Raw genomic sequence first — 17,429 nt, 5'->3', positions numbered from 1 at the left:
AGCATTTTAATATAAATTTTTTTCCATTTATGTACGTCATTTTTCCGTTACTATTTATTATTAAAAAAAAAATTTTTTTATCATTTCCGTATATTACTTTGATAAATAATATTGTATTGTTTGCTTATGTAAAATCTTCTTTACATAAAACATAATTTTTTTAGAAAAATAAATAAAAAAACATTTGCGTCATTATTGAATTATTTCACTGTGTACGCAAAATATCTAAAATATAATCTCCATAGAAAATTTTCGAGTAATTCGCGAGCAAACTTCGACATTATCAAAATCTTAAAATAATCAATTTAATCAAGAATTTGATAATAGATAAGCGTAAATTTTATATGCACTTAATTTTAACGATAAGTAATATTGATCGCAATTAATAATATTACAATTATTGATATTAATTTCATTATTCGTGAGAAAGATAGTAGGAAAATTAAATAAAAACCACAACATTGGACATAAATGAGAGAGAGGGAATCCCGAAGGAAGCCACAGGATACTAGTGCAATCCCGCTTGTGGTCCAGGTATACTCGGAGTGCAAGAAGATGCTGGGACCACGCAGAAGGAGCTCGGTAACGGTATCCGCGAATAATCCCCACCCTTTCGAATACCATAGACGTAGTCGAACGGATCCAGAAGAAGACGAACGGGAAATAAGATACGTCGTCCACATTTTACGCGGCCTCGTAACACGCACCTGTCGCCGACGTCGCGTACCGCAGCGGGAAACGAGCGATTATACATCGTAATTCTGAGGTTTACGCCTATCGACCTCACGTCGCCGCTTTATTCAATTTTATCATTCCCGATGCAGTCATATGTGGCTACGAATTTTTTCCGTATAATACATATATAATTAAATTATCATATTAAAGGATCATCAATTGCTGTGAAAATATTACATGAGGCACATAAAGTATGGTAATAGTGACTTATGGTAAACTTGCTAAAATTTATGAATTCACGTTACATGAACTTACTTTGAGAAAATAAACGTTCAAACAGGATATATTTATTACGCATAATCTCGACGGTATATGTTAATATATACAACACTTATTTGATAATATAATTTAAAATTTCTTTTTATAAGAATAATTTCGCTGTGTTTTACTCTTAAGATATTAAAAAAAAAAAAACAGTAATTGTACGAGCTTTAGTATCACAGGAGAAAGTCGAAAGCATGATCAGGTATGACGTTGCTGAAATGCCGCATTTTCCGACAAAGTCGCGACTGGTATAATGTTACAGGCAGAGCTAGATTCCGCAGTGGTTTTCCCTGGCCGCATACTGCTGCACGAATAACTACTTTTACCACATGTATGGTAGGAATGTCTAATTGTGCACGCGTTTCTGATTGGGACCCACTTTCCTCTTCCGGTAACGAGAGCACAATTTGCGGAGCAAAGCTTCGTGGAGAGCTCAAGTTGCATTTTATGATATATTAATTATATATTAATACGAAAATTATAAAGTTAATATCCGTTTTTAATGTTGCGATTTAATCAAGTTTCTTAAAGAAGATAAATTGTCGGACTTTCCGGTATGTTTAAAGTTTTTATAAATTCAAGACCTTGGACTCTACATACATATATAATAAAATTTATGGTCTGATAAACAATAAAATTTTACAACTGTCAATTATCGCATTTACTTGTCAGCGTTCTTCCTTCGTTATTCCTAATGACTAGACATCCCGATTTTCGAGGACATGTCACATTTCTTGAGATGTCTCCGTACATCGATTCACCTCATAGTTCTACTTTCATATTTGCAATACTTGATTAAAAAGTTGCATTTGCTTCACTTTGTTCATTATTAAAATTTGTTAATATATCAAAATAATATCGATTAACAAATAATATTTCTTTATTAGTTCTGTCCTCCTGTGGAAAATTGCAAATATAATTTTTTTCCAGATTTCTATGATCGCACGCGGATAAGTCTTATTTCAAGTATAAGGAATACCCGTCAGTCTACGGTGAGACGGCAGAGTATTGAGATACCTGCTCGTTCAGTTCGCTAATCTGCGAGCAAGGGCGTCGCCCTTCGTGCTCGTCTTAACGTGGCGTAACAGAAGCCGATACTGAGCAGAGCACGCAGCAGGAAACGCAACCAAGTACATCCGACAAGCGCCGCGTCGCTGCTCCGCGTCGAGGCGTTTCACGCGCATTTTTAGTCGGTCGATGACTCCGAAGTTGTATTAAACACCGGCTATACGCTGTAATTGAAATTACGTAGTGCTGGAAATGCCCGGCTGGTTGAGTGCACGGTTTACTTCGCCGCCTCGGAGTGTATCGAGATCACGGTGGAAAGAATACAGGGTGTATCGTCAATAATAATGCATATCGCATGGCAATATTCGCGAATCGAGGGTCTAATATTTTCATCAATATAATATGTTCAATAACAAATAAATCATTATTACTCTATATATACCTATACTATTTATACTTATTAATAATTATGAATAATCCTTAAACGAACCATCGATTATTTCGCCACTAATTAGTATCCAAACTTTGAATTGTAAAAGAGTAAATGTAAAAAATAATTGATTAATCTGATTCCGGATCGGTCTTAAGAATTCGAGTATAAAAGAGGAGAAAAAGAAGATAATTTATCACGGAAGAGGGAGAACAGATATGATCATTCCGATTTACATTTCGATCTAATTAAAAATGACATATCTCAGGTAAATTCAAGGTTGTCGCGTCCTTCGTGATCATCGCATGCTCGACATATTACCACACGAGAAGGAGCCAAGGGAGAAAGGTAATGTATGGCGAAAGAGTGTGCGTGTGTATATGTGTAGTGCGTTCGGAGAATTGTATGGAGGATGCACTGAGCGCGCATTTAATTCGCTAGTGGTAAAGGTTGGTTCTGTTAGATCCCGCGTGTTCCGCAACTCGTCCTAATTCGTACCATTGTTATTCGCATATAATTTAATTTAAATTATACGCGACCGAGAGTATAAACAGTTTGACGTTTTATGCGAATCAGCTGATTATAACAAATTAAATAAACCTAAGAAGTTTATTCTCTAAAATTATTTTTGTAAAAATAGAGATTCTGTTTTATAAAAGTATATTTATAAAAATTTATAAAAGAGACAAAAATAAAGATTATAAATTGTAAAACTATTAAATATTATGAACTCTCAAAATGATGAGTTCGAGCGAATGCTGTTATATAAGCTTTTTTATTTTTGAAAAACATATATTTAAAGTGTTTTTGTATAGATACGAGTTTTATTCAATCAAATCAAATCATTACTGTTTATCATAAAGCCTTGATTGGAATTTTTTCCTAACGAGCATTTATTTTGCTTCATTGTAAAAGACTGCATTCCACTTTCTCTCTCGGAGTGTACAACAATTAATGACTCCAATTGTCACGAATGTTAGAATTGTTTACCCTGCGAACCACTCGCGTGCTTTCAAATCCACAAGATGTTTAGCGAGTTTTGATAAGGTTTTATTTTGTGAAAGTTATAGATTTCTAATATATATTTTCAGAATTAGATTTACAATTTTTTAATTCTTATAATTTATGGAAAATAATAATAAATTTGAAAACTCCATTACTACAATATTGATTCCGAAGAATATATAAATATGTTCAACTTTACACAAATATTAATCTTTTTCATATCACATTAATTTAAATATTTTTTGCGAGGATTAAGAGTCTTTCAAACTGCAATTACAAATGTCAAAGAACGTCAAAAAGACATCTAGAAGATTCTAGATCTTGGAGATTAATCTTCTAGACGTCCGTAGCAGTTTTACGCAACGATGATTATTACCTGAAGTTTTATATCCGGAAGTATCAGCATCGTTCGCGCGTCCGTTCGCCAGGGCGAACCGCGATTATCCGAGTTCACTGTTCGATCCGTGTCCTTGCTTTCCCGATCCGCGCACTTTCTCGCGTATCCCTTCGCGAGATAGGAGCGACACGCGACTGCCTCTTCGTCGTCGTCGTGCTCGTCAGATACCTCTGGAACGTTGCCGCGGGGGTTTCCGTGGAGTGCTCGCGGTCGCGTCGTTCGCACGGTCGACCGGAAGTGCGAGCGGCTCTTCTCGAGTACCGATATTCGGCGAATATTTAATCCGCGAGATACTCCGACGATTCACGAACGCTCTCGTGAAAATCAAACAATGAAAATCGCGCACTGTCTACGCGCTAATAATTGCGATATCCTGAAGAGCGTTACCGAACGAAAGCACGACGGTATTTTTTTTTTTTTTGCGTTGTAGCGTTCGGAAAACTAGTGGAGAACAGTACGTCGTGTTGAAGAACGGAATATTGGACATGGAAAACGGACACTTGTCGTCGCAAGAACGAGGTTGTGGAAGTCCCAAAATATTTCCGAATTTCAAAGCGCGTTAGAATTCAACGATGCGATCGACGTGATGGCGTACGCGACTTTCCGATCGACGTAGACGACGATCTATCAGCGGCAACCTAGACTCGGCTGGGATCGGTTGCAGTCGGCATCGCTCGGCGAAAGGGAAAAAGAAAGGGTGAGCAGAAAAAGGAGTAGGGATGGGGCCCGATCGTGAGGATGGGTCTGCAATGCGGCCTACTGTGAGGAACTTAATATCCGTGATATAAGAGGGAGAAAGAAGGGGAGGGGAAATATATCGCGAGATTATGGTAAATTTCTTCATGCCAGAAATCTTCCCAAACTTTCGACATCCTTGAAAGAAGAAGAGGTCAATATTTACGTATGGTTTTGTATGTGCTAATTATTTGGCTATTTCAGAGAAAATAATTTAATATATTTTTATGAAAATTATAATAAAAGATATTTTATATCATACATTTTATATCGTTCTCTTAAATTATCATTTTTTTATTTTCCTACTATGAGATAAGGAGATAATTAAAACCTCCATCGATGTAGTTATATAACTATTATGTTTCGTATATGTGATAAATATTAATAATGTTATCACAAAATTTTTTATAAAATTATGTGTATAAAATTATTAAAAACGTGATATGTGCGTTTGTTTACCTTTAATAGTCATCTCAGAAAATATAATTATTAAACTAATCACTATACAATAATTTTATCGAAAAAATTAATTTATTGTAATATTTATTTTTATTATTATATAACCTTCTAATTTGAAAATCATTCTAATTTAAAAAATATACAATTAATATAATGCAAAATACAAATAGTCATCTCAGAAAATATAATTATTAAACTAATCACTAATCAATAATTTTATCGATAGAAAAAATTAATTTATTGTAATATTTATTTTTATTATTATATAACCTTCTAATTCGAAAATCATTCTAATTTAAAAAATATACAATTAATATAATGCAAAATACAAAACTAAAAAATTATAAAACTAAGCAAATCTAAATTTTTAATATATTAATTATTATTTAGCAAAGTAGCCCAATTGTTAACTCAACATAAATTTCTGTTGTTACGAAATAAATTATTATGAAGATTGTATGATGATTGCATTAAATGTTGACCGCAGAGATTTATTACCGAGATTTTCTCTCGGTGAGCTAAATATACATATCTTATTTTACATTGCAGTTTGTTAACAACTATTCTTGATAATTTGTGACAAACCAAATATAAAATATTGTAATATTTTACTACAACATTGAAACTTTATTCATAATAAGATATAATTATCGAAAATAATTCCTAAGGGTTAAACTCTTTTAGCAACTCTCAATTTAATGTTTTTGTACTGTTGAAGAGTAATATAATGATATATTCTTGTAAAAAAATGTACGGTAATATTTTTACTGCTACGCTTTCATTATACTAATCAGAATCATGAGATAATAAATACATATTCCTTGTTAGCGTTACATTATCATGATTGCAAATGTCATGTGAACGTGAACTATTCCTAAAATTGCAGATCTTCTACTTTTAGGTAAAAATATTGCCAATATATTCGAAAGTATTGAAATGTGTAATTAAATGTATAATTCATAATTCTTTTTTCATAATAAAAACAAATAATATACACATATTTATTATTCATAATATTGTTATACATAAAAGATTTAATAATAATTTTTATGACGAATAATATTTTGTTTCAAATAATATTCAAAAAACTTTCTAACAAATCTGGCTTTTAGTTATACAAGTTTGCGATCTCGAATATTTATTCAACTACTATGATGATTGAATTGGATGCAACAGATGGTTACAAGACCTTTTCTTTTGAAGTAGTTCTTCTGTAGAAGTATTTGCACTTCGATATTTCAAGACGAGACTAGAATGTCATCACCTTTACATATGTATGAAGAAAGGTTCATAGCCAAAGTAACTTAGAATTTTAGCGCAAAATGTGAAAAGAAAGAAACTGGAAACATGGAAAACATCAGTATTTAATATCACTTTAATTAATATATAGCTTGTTAATAATATATACTTTAATTAAATGTATAACTTATTAACATGTAATTTAATTAAATTGATTAAATGTCTTATTATGATTTTAATTTAACATTTCTCTCTCTCTTTTTCTTTAATTTCTTATTATTGTTTAAACTGTAATTTACTAAACTTTTCTCATTTTTATAATAATACGAGTTTGTTTATTTGTGGTGTAAACTCGTTATGTGTTAGTGAGCATCAATGGCAACAATTGAACTCTCTCATTTGCATCCGGGGTTGGGTTTCCGATTACGACACTCCTTCACGATTTACATGGAAATTATGCGGTTTAAACCGAACATAAATTTCGAGAATGCGAAATGTAAAATCTCTTCCACGTTGCAAATCGAAAGCTGCGAGATGGAAAGCCGACGTCGCTACTGCAAGAACGATGATGAGAGAAAGGCGTTCGCGATGATTAGTTCACTCGGACGAACACCCAGGTAGACACGGAAGCGACTTTTCTGTCATTCGTTAATAGGACTAGGATTTTAAGATCCGGCAAGTATCAAAGTAAAAATTTTCGCTCCTAAAAAGTGTATGCACTTGTCGTTGCAACTCGCGTGATTGCTCGCCAACGATATTTATATAATATATAATATGCGTAGAATATTATATAATATGTAATATTATATAAATTGCGAAAAAACCGATCGATTTTCACCTGTCCATATCTGGTAAGATACGTGAAACGTTCGTGTATAAAACTCGCGTTCTAAACGACCATTTGCGCGATGCTGAAATATCACGCTCGACGTCGAGATCGAATTGCAATTTACGACGCGCTGCGTGATTATCGTGTTTTTTCATATCAGCAGTCCCCGCGTTATGGTAGTTTAACGCGATGCTCGCAAACGTGTGCACCTGTGCACAATTTTTTTTTTTTTTCTTTTTTTTATGAAGCGTATCTACTGCTAATTTAGAATACATGTTTACGTTTTTTCAAGAAAATATTCATTAAAAAACTTCGACATAATTTTGGACATAGGAATGTCACGCAATATAGTTAACATTTGATAGTTATCAATCGTGGTTAACTAATGTATTTTTCATGTTACCTACAAAACTTGATATCAGTAATATACTGATAATTTTTTAGCACCTTATCAAACTTTAATTGATGAGAAAGCAAGTCTTTATCTGAAAAAAAAACGAATGAGTTGATCGAATATAATAAACAAAATTTTATATTTTATATTTTATAAACATGTGCGTGCTTTTCGTTAAATGGGCAATCATAAAAATTGTAATTTTAATCACAAAATGTTGAAAAGGTCCCTAATTTCAGTTTCAACTGCATGCCGGATAGAAACTTATTAGCTTTGATTAATGACACAACATCGTTGTTTTCGAGGATCTTAAGTATGCAATGAAATCGAGTACCGTGGCAAGGTTAACGAGTGACCACGACGCGAATCGTGTTTTACGTTTGGAGACACGAAAACGCACCGCGTGTCGACGGCGCGTGCGATTACGCAGTGTGACGTGACTCACGCAAGACCCATTGCACGTACGACATCAACCGAGGAAGAGGAAAACGCGAAGAAGCAGCTTCTCCGTCGTTTCGGAGCACCGGAAGGGGCGACAGCTGTGCCAGCGTGACTCACGCGAGCACACCGCTGGCATACGTTATTAAAGTGCTCGATCGACTGTCGTACATCGTCTTGCTTTCTATTCTACTCACCGTGTTGTCTCTAATCGACAAAACAAGCAATACAAAATACGAGCTCAAAGAACTATTACGATTTTTTCAACATTCTGCAAATATATCAATAAATAAACAATGTCAATCTAAATTTATGGAAATATATATATATATATATATATGTATTTAATATTAATAATTAAAATTATTAATTTTATAAAAATATAATAATTAATTATTACAATTTCATTTTTAATATTTATTGTAAAAAGATGTATCACACAAATTTTATAAGTAATGTGCCTAAAATTTTTAAAACGAATTTTTATTTGACTCCTGTTTTTACTGAATTTTTGTTCTTTCATTTTAGCGTATAATATACTATTTTAGGATATAAAATACATAGAAAAAAATAGAATAAAGTTGAAAAGATAAATTTAATTTCTTTACTTAATTTTTACCTCGTTGTCCTTCGTCATAAATACAAGGGACTATAAGAGAGAAAAGAGACAGAATAAAATTACAAGGAAAAGGAAGTGCAGCTGAATACAACAGATTGTTAGATTAGCCCTTGAGGAACAAGTCAGTCACTTGTTCAGGGAAAGCACGTGCCAGCTCATCGATTCGTAATTGCAGTCGCGACGCATCCCTTGCCCCATTGATGACTTGGTGCCAGACGACATACGGCAGGCGCCAGATAATAAAGAACGTGTCCTAGCCGGTCTTTCTCTCTACAATGAGTAATATCAACTTGTATATCCTGTGTATGATTGTGAATAATCTTGTCGATTAATATATGATTTTCAATCTTTTACATTTAATTTTATTCCAACACGTTTCTGTTTGTTTTAATAAAATTTTAATCTTATAGCGTTTTCTCTCTCTCTCTCTCTTTTTTTTCTTTTTTTCTTATTTCCTAATTATAAATATGTAAGTTTTTAATTTTTGAAACTTCAATGTCAGAAATTTTTCATGATATATAACGTATTTTTACCAAATAAATAAGGATGATTATAATTTTATGGCATTGTGAGAATAAAAATGAGAAAAAACATAAGAAAATTTTTATATATATATATATATATATATAACTTTATATATAGAGAAATTAGGCAATTTTATTTTCTAAAATATTATATTCTTTTCATTTATTTAAAAAATATTATTGCAAATAATACGAATGTATTATCTTTCTGCTGAGATAAGACTCGATAATATAAATGTATGTTAAGTGAATCATTCGATTATAAATTTCTGGTTACACACATAATTTTTCTTCGATAAAAAAGGGTTATTTCTTATGTCTGTTTCTATATTCGTTGCATGACAAAGCAACTCATATTTCGCAGATTCTTCGATGCAATGCATTTCGAGAATTCCATAGGCCATGATTTCATGGATAACTAGAATGTACTCATGTACCGTAATGCAATTCCACGTTATTTTCCTTATATATATATATATATATATATATATATATATATATTTACATTAATGGAAAAACTGGTTAACTCTCTTACCATTTCTTTATATTCTTATACATACATTTATAATACTAATAAGTAATTAAATTTGTGATTATATAAAATAGTTTCTCACAAAACTTAAACAAAATTTAAGAGATTAAAAAAAAATGAAGAGATAGTATTAATATTTATGTAAACATAATTAAAAGAATATTTTAACTACTTAATTATTTGCATGTATTAATAGCTTCATTAAAATTATATAACTAAATTAAAATGTTTTTTAGTACACACAAAAGTATTTTTATAATAGATACGAGAGAGAGAGATTGAGAGATTAAAAAGGAGATAAAAAAAACAGGTGTATTTCCGCATCTCGCGATTTCCGGTACGATAGACAAGTACATCCGCGCGTGCGGTAAAAAAAACGGAGAGCATTTCGGTCGCGGTCAGAGGCAGCATGAAAATTTACTCCCGTTTTTCTTAATACGTAGTCGAAGCGGTGACAACACGGGCACGTACGGAGACACGTTCACTGTTCTGCGACGCGACCTGAGAATACGAAGCGACGTAAGCGAGACACGCGGCCGGCCGGCTGGCCGCCGTCGACGACCTTGCGCGCGTTACTCCACTTTCGAACGAGGCTAACCGCGAGACGCGAGGTGAACGTTGCATCGTTTTGCCTTCGTGCGCGTTTAGCAGATATGCGAATGACATTTAACCTCCTCATTTGTGACACTTCTATTTTCGTAGTCTTCTTCTTCTTCTTTTTTAGGTTTAGTTGGTCTCTAAAGGGTGTAATCCCGCCATAAACTGGTTGATTTTCGTAGTCGAATGTGAGAATGTTACGATAGTTTTTAAGCCTAATCTACAATGTGCTCTTTGTTTCTTTAGAAATTAACCAATTGATTTTAAGAAGAATAATCGAATAGAATTGGATTAATTTCTAAGAAACAGAAAACAAAGAGCACATTGTAGATTAGGCCTTATTGTGAAAGAAAAACCACAATCGTGTTTGTTTTTTTGAGGGAGGAGGGGAAGGAGAGGAAAATATTTCTTTCTGATAAAGATGACTTTTTAACACTCGAGTGATGCATTATAATTATTTATTTGGTTTAAACCAGAAGATAACGAAATTGTTACAACATGACGAATAAGTTTAGCTCTCTCATTTCCAAAAGCTGTGCTTCTAGATAATTTTGTTTACATGGTTCATATATATATAAAATATATATTAAAACAATGTTATAAATATAAAAAGTTATTAAAAAGTATGAAAAGACCTTTCTAAAAATTTATAAATTAAATATCTAGACAATATAAAATTGATACTTGATGCGAAAAGGTTTGTTCTACAAACAATGTAACTTGTGTTAAAAATTCCTAAAAGAGAATCTACAGTTTCTCGTGGCACAGATAACGTTGCGTGGATGCGTGATAATACGTTCACCGATCTTGGTATCAGTAAGCACTTGTTACAAACTGTTCAGTAAATGCATCACTGATGTATATCTACCACTAGGATATCATATATGCAACCGTTTTCCACACCGCAAAGTTTTTTAATTTACTTTTTATGATGTCAGTTAATGTTTCGTGAAGAAAAAGATTACAATTTATAATGATGTGGTATTCACATATATACATAGATCGCCATGACAAATAAATCTTTATATTATTTTATTTATTATTATATTTTTTATTATTATTTTTTCATTATTATTTTATATTTATTTAAATAAGAATAATTTGTCTAGTTCAGTTCATGTTTCATGATTAAAGTGGTTTATAATTTCAAGCTTAATTAGCTTAATAGAAATAAAATATTACAGTAAACATAAATTCTGCTACATTCCAAAACAATCAACCATTTTTCGGCAAAACAATATTTAATATTTCTTGGAGAGATTTTATGTTGGTAATATTGTTACGTGTATTTTTATAAAATATATATTTATATAAAATTAATATTTGATAAAATATATATTATTTAATAAAATAAATATTTCTAGATGCTTACAAAAAAATTAGAGTCTATAAATTTTCAATTTATTAGTAGCAATCTAAAATTTAAACGGATGCTTTCAGGACTTTTGAGTTATGTTGGAATTACAAGAGCTCAGAAACGAGAATTTTTATCGGCATCAAAATTAATATTTCATCAAAAAGTAATTACCATCTACACGAGTACGATTTTATCGCTTATATATATTGAAGTCGAGTGGGAAGGCACGTATTCTTAAGACGGAATAACAATGGCAGGCACGTGCTATTTCATGACGTACATCTCGTTAAAGCAATTACGCGAATTGGATGAAGCCTAAGTGTGTAAAGAGCCAGAGGGTGTAAAAAATGCAGCACATTCTCCCATCTTTATCACGACAGAAAAAAATTCTTGTAAAAGTTATTCATTTGTCTGTTTAAAAATTAAGTAAATTAGCGCAACTTTCTTAACGTATACATTATGCGTAAATTAAGTTTAATGGACGCTTGTTATATGCGCGATAAAATAGCCTTAAAATTGGATAAATATATTCTCATATCAATAAATGAGTTATCAAACTTCATTTTTTATAGAAAATATTTCTATCTTCAATAGTGCGATATACAATGAACAATAGTGTTTAAATTAAAAATAACAATGCAAAATAATTGATTATTAATTTGATTTTAATGAGTGATTAATGATATTGATATAAAACCTTCCGGTTCATTGTAAGTAACTACTTTAATGGCAGGTGTCATTATCTTTTATCTATTCCATGATGATAATAGTAACCATACATTATATTTTCTACGTCGTAGAACTTTCCTAGAATTTTCTATTCAACATGCGATTCAACCTGCACTTGATATCTCGTAACATATATGTTTAAGTATTCTCGTATGTATGAAGTATACATAATATCCGACAAAAGATAACAAAAGAAATCTTGGTATTATTGTTGATTTTATCATGTAGTCTCTTACAAGAAAGCAGATAAAAATATTTCAAGAAAAAACATCGTATTTGAGATAGCTATTTTTTCGTATATGTATTACCAGACACGCAATGCAACGCAACATCACTTTGTTTTCTGACGATATAACAATATGTTAAATAATACGAGAAAAAAAGTACAGAATTTGACGCCCAAAAGATTCTTATTTCATAAAGTTATTTTTATCCAAATGAAACATTATCTTTTTGTCTGCGACTATAAGAACGAAAAATATATTCAGAATATTTTATTTCAGATAAGAGTGTTACTGAAATATACAAAAAAGGTTAAAGGATTCTTTTAATTTTCGACAAGATAATTCATCATTTTTTCCTATTAGTCTGTTAAATGTGCTTCTTATGGTTCGAAATTATTATGGCCACGAGTACTATAATGTAACTCTTTGAATGTTTGTCGCGACGAAACTTTAGGTAAGATATATGCATGCGACGCACGTGTGTTTAATATATGTCGTGCGTTTCTTTGCACAGTGATATCGCACCTGTGCTCGAAGGATACTCATTATATGTATGAGTGTAGTGTTACAAATCAATTTTTGACTTCTTAAAATTGTTTTCTTAATTGTTTTCTTTATTGCCATGGCTGTGTCTCATACTTTTTGATTTTTTTTTTATTAACACAGAATTACATTAAATTTATTTTATTATACTTTTCATATAAAAAAAGTCCTTTCCTTTCCGTCTCATGTGTTTAAGACGCGTTTATTTTTGTCTCAAAGGTCGGATATGATAATCATTAAAAAGTATGATGTATTAAAGGAACGCGAGTAAAATTCATTTCAATACAGACGGTAGCGTTTAGCGGTAAATGCGACCCTGAATGCATCGTTACATAGAAACGAAAGTGAAAGTACACGGGACTTTGACAGCGATCATCGCGGCGGATCGATGAAAATACATGTATTGACGATCGAGAGACGTGCATCATGGATCGTCAAATCCGGAAAATTTCCACAACAGATTAATTTCGCATCATAAAAAGCGAAATTTAACAATCATCTTTGAGGTGCGCGATAACTTTGTTAATTCGAAATTACGAGACCGTGAAATTCGGTAGGAACACACATACACACGCACACACATACACAGCGGAATATATACATATCCAACAACTTACCCGAACGAATCGCGGCCGGTTGAAGCCGCCATCGTCGACGATGTCTCCTGCCACGATCGGAACATTCATTGTGGCTATCGTTGCATTATTTCGTCGATCAAGCGCCGATCACCATCCGGGAGCACTGGATTTCTCACGCTCACCAAGCATCGTTTGTAACACTTTGGCGAAAAAAATAGCGAACGTGATACGCGCCGGCTATAACTCGCGAGAGTTATTTCGAGGAATTAAAACCGCGACGTAAGTATTTAAATCGCAGCGTGATATAACCGTCGCTGCATACGATTCTCGTGCACACGATCGTGTTCGCGTGACTCCTCTTCGCGACGACGTTGCTTCGAAAGCGAACCACCAACTGTACCGCGCGCGACTCTCGATTTCGTCGATCGGCGCGGTAAATAAATCGAAGCGTGGGTCGATCGAGCGGGATCAACGATCAAAACCGCCGCGGGAGGTTAATAATTGGCGCGAAACAATGCCGTGCTTCTTCGGCGACCGCTCCGGGGGCCTGCTCCGGGGGATCGGTTGAACGCCAGGACAACAGAGTGGGTAACCGACCGCCGCGCCGGCCAAACGTCAACTGTCGTCAATCGCACGTATAACTGATGCGCGCGTGATACGCAACGGGTACAGGACACGCGTATCACGCGACCGCTCGTGTTGGACTGTCGCACATTCTCGGAGCGCTGGCGACGCAGCGGCGCCCGTGTAAGATACCACACGCACGTCACACGCACACACGTGACGTGAGCCCAAGTCCCTAGGTACAATGCACCGTGATAGTGATGGCCATTAGTTATTTATTGCCGAGTTTTCGATAATAGTATGTCTTTTTTCAGGAGTTTTTGAATAGATTTTTTTTTTATATTTTGCTCTTTCTACTCTCTCTCTCTCTCTTCCTTCAGTATTTTATTTCAATTTCTGACAGATAATGTATTCTCTCGAACCTTGTCGTAGCCGATGATACTACATGCTTTCGTACGAATGATAATTCTTTTCATTAATTATTTATAAATTGTTAGAATGTTTGCAACAACCGTTATTAACAATAAAAGATTCCTGAATATGTCGACTCGAATTAAAGCCGAGCAAACGTGGATTAGCGCATGGGTCTCGATTAAAAATAAATTATAGTGAATTTATACATTTTAGCGGTACTGCTATGCTAAAAACCTGTCGTGTAGGTATTTGCAAAAACGAACATAAAGATATAAAGAATTCACCAACGTGACTCACCACGTTTATTCGGCAGAATTCATTTTTGACGCATCTATTATATATATCTAAAAAAGCTTTTCCGACTATCTGTATCACCTTTTATCTTTCAAATTAACTTTGTCCTCATACACTTTTCAAGTGTGACAGGAAGACGATTTATTGTACGCTATATTTTCTCTGTGAAAGCTAAAAAATAAAAGATATCTAAAAAAGTTTTAAAATTTTCAAGGAATTTCTTATTTTTACTAATAACAGATTTTCACAGCGCGTAAAAGAAACTAAGGATTTTAGCGCGATTTTATGAAATTCTAGAAGTATGTACACTAGATGCTTGAACTCTCTGACTTGAACTCTAACATGAAATTAACAACATTTCTTGTATAATAAAGCACATTTGATTTGTACAGATTATCTTTTAAATATTCGATGTATCGTGACTAAGACTTTGATCTCATAATGAATTGGACATTAATGATCCTATGATAAATTTAAAGATTAAATTTTAGATCGAAAGATAAAATGACAGCTCATTTAATCAATTGACTTAATCACTAAAAATAGTTTTGAATTTCTTAATCAACACTCATGATAAACAAATATTTTAATAAAATGCTCTTTTATCACATTTTTTAAAAAATGTTAAGACACTTTCTTAAAGAAAAATTTCGACGGATTTTATATTCGAGAATATTATTTGTCACACATTAAAGCATTTATGGTATATAATTTTTTTTATATAATATATATCATTGATTGTTTTAACATTGTTTTTGTGTCCGTAATATGATACGCAGTCAATATACTATATAATTTATACTCGTAAAAATTTAAATTAGTTGAACAACTACAGTCAGGATACATCTAAAGTATCTGCGCTCTTTGCAACATAAATTCCACCGCTGAAAATGACAGAACTTTTTTATCATTGGTCTTTTCTGACGAGGTACGTATCCATAATCCATAGAGACATACTCTGACATACTGTGCCGCAGGCACCCCGCAGTGGCGTAATCGAGGGGGGGTCCGAGAACGGTCATCATCGGGGAAAGGTCGAGGCGGCCTTTCGCGCTGAACGGAATGTGACGCAAAAAAAAATCATCTTCGACGGCGCATCGCGAAGTATTCGATGAATATTCGAAGCCGATGTTATCGTATCGCGGCATCAAGGTGTGAAGCATGTAATACGTGTACTTTTCGAAATCGCTTATGAGAACCGCGATCGAATTTGGTGAAAGGACAGGCGCGTTTTCGAAAGTCGCGGCGCGTCGTTAAATATGCATTAATGTTATCGGGGAGGAGGTGATCGGTTGTTGCCGACAGGTAAGTTTACGCAACGTCATTAAAATTATTAAAACTTGGCTGCAGAGAAAAAGGACGCGAAACGAACATTAGAAAATTTCTGATTATTGCTCGGAAAGAATCGTAGATATAGTTAGATAATATTGAAACTCGCGTCGCTATTCGAAGATTAGATCAAAAATTGCGCCGTAAGTTAAATCTATTTTTTTTTTTTTTTTATATAAATAAGACATTTATATTTTTAGATATTTATATTTTATATGGCCAGTTACACGTCGCAACAGCTATCTTATAATTATTACGACTATTGCATCTAGGTCACGGTATTATATGCATAATGCAGCATTACACCATCATGATTATTAATTGCGTTGTTTATAATACTTGTATTTGCTATGTGTATAGTATCATTTAAGATTAATTTCAAAAATTATTAAAATATTTCAACATAAGTTTCCAAAGTTTTTATAAGTTACATTAAAAATGTTTTAAATACATATATATTTCTCGAAAAAAATATATATAAGTTTGAAATGCAAAGTTATTGTCATTGTTTTAATTTTAGGTTTAAAAGATATTGCAACTATATAAGACAATGTTTATACATAAACGTAAATCACGATGCAGTTGGGAAGATTACACAAAAGTATAAAGAAAGTTGGATCGCGTCCTCGTCCTCAGATGTGAAGAAAAAAATGATAGAATGAGAGAACTTCGGCATAAAACAGGTGAACGATCAAGGTATGTTTCTTTTAAATACGATCGATCGATATCACGTGTAATGCACGCATGACTGCGTGTCATAGTAGCTTACGACCGACAATTTCGCTCACGTTCCCTCGATTTCTCTTCATATTCATGGCGTTAATGCGTTCAATGCGATGGACTTTGATTGCATTCGCGAGAAAGAAGATTATCTAATCATGCAATAAAGATTTTATTTCTTTCGTTATGGGCTTGTTATTTTCATTTGTTTTTTGCATTCTATTGATTATATCGACATTTTTACAAGCGTAATTAGCCGCCTTTTATACCTATTTAATTATATACATATAGGTATAATGCCATTCATAAATTGTTGGATTTGACATAACACATGACGTATTTAAAATAAATATGTTTTTAAAATAAGTATCATTAAAAAAATATATACAAAATAAAATTTTTATTTTTTTATCCTCGTTGAGAAATAAAACAAAAATGTTTAATTATCATTATAAATAGTATTTGGCTTTAG

The sequence above is a fragment of the Anoplolepis gracilipes genome, chromosome 7 (assembly GCF_047496725.1).
Source record: "Anoplolepis gracilipes chromosome 7, ASM4749672v1, whole genome shotgun sequence".
Lineage (NCBI taxonomy): Eukaryota > Metazoa > Arthropoda > Insecta > Hymenoptera > Formicidae > Anoplolepis > Anoplolepis gracilipes.
The sequence above is the reverse complement of the archived record's forward strand: the minus strand, read 5'-3'. Positions refer to the sequence as shown.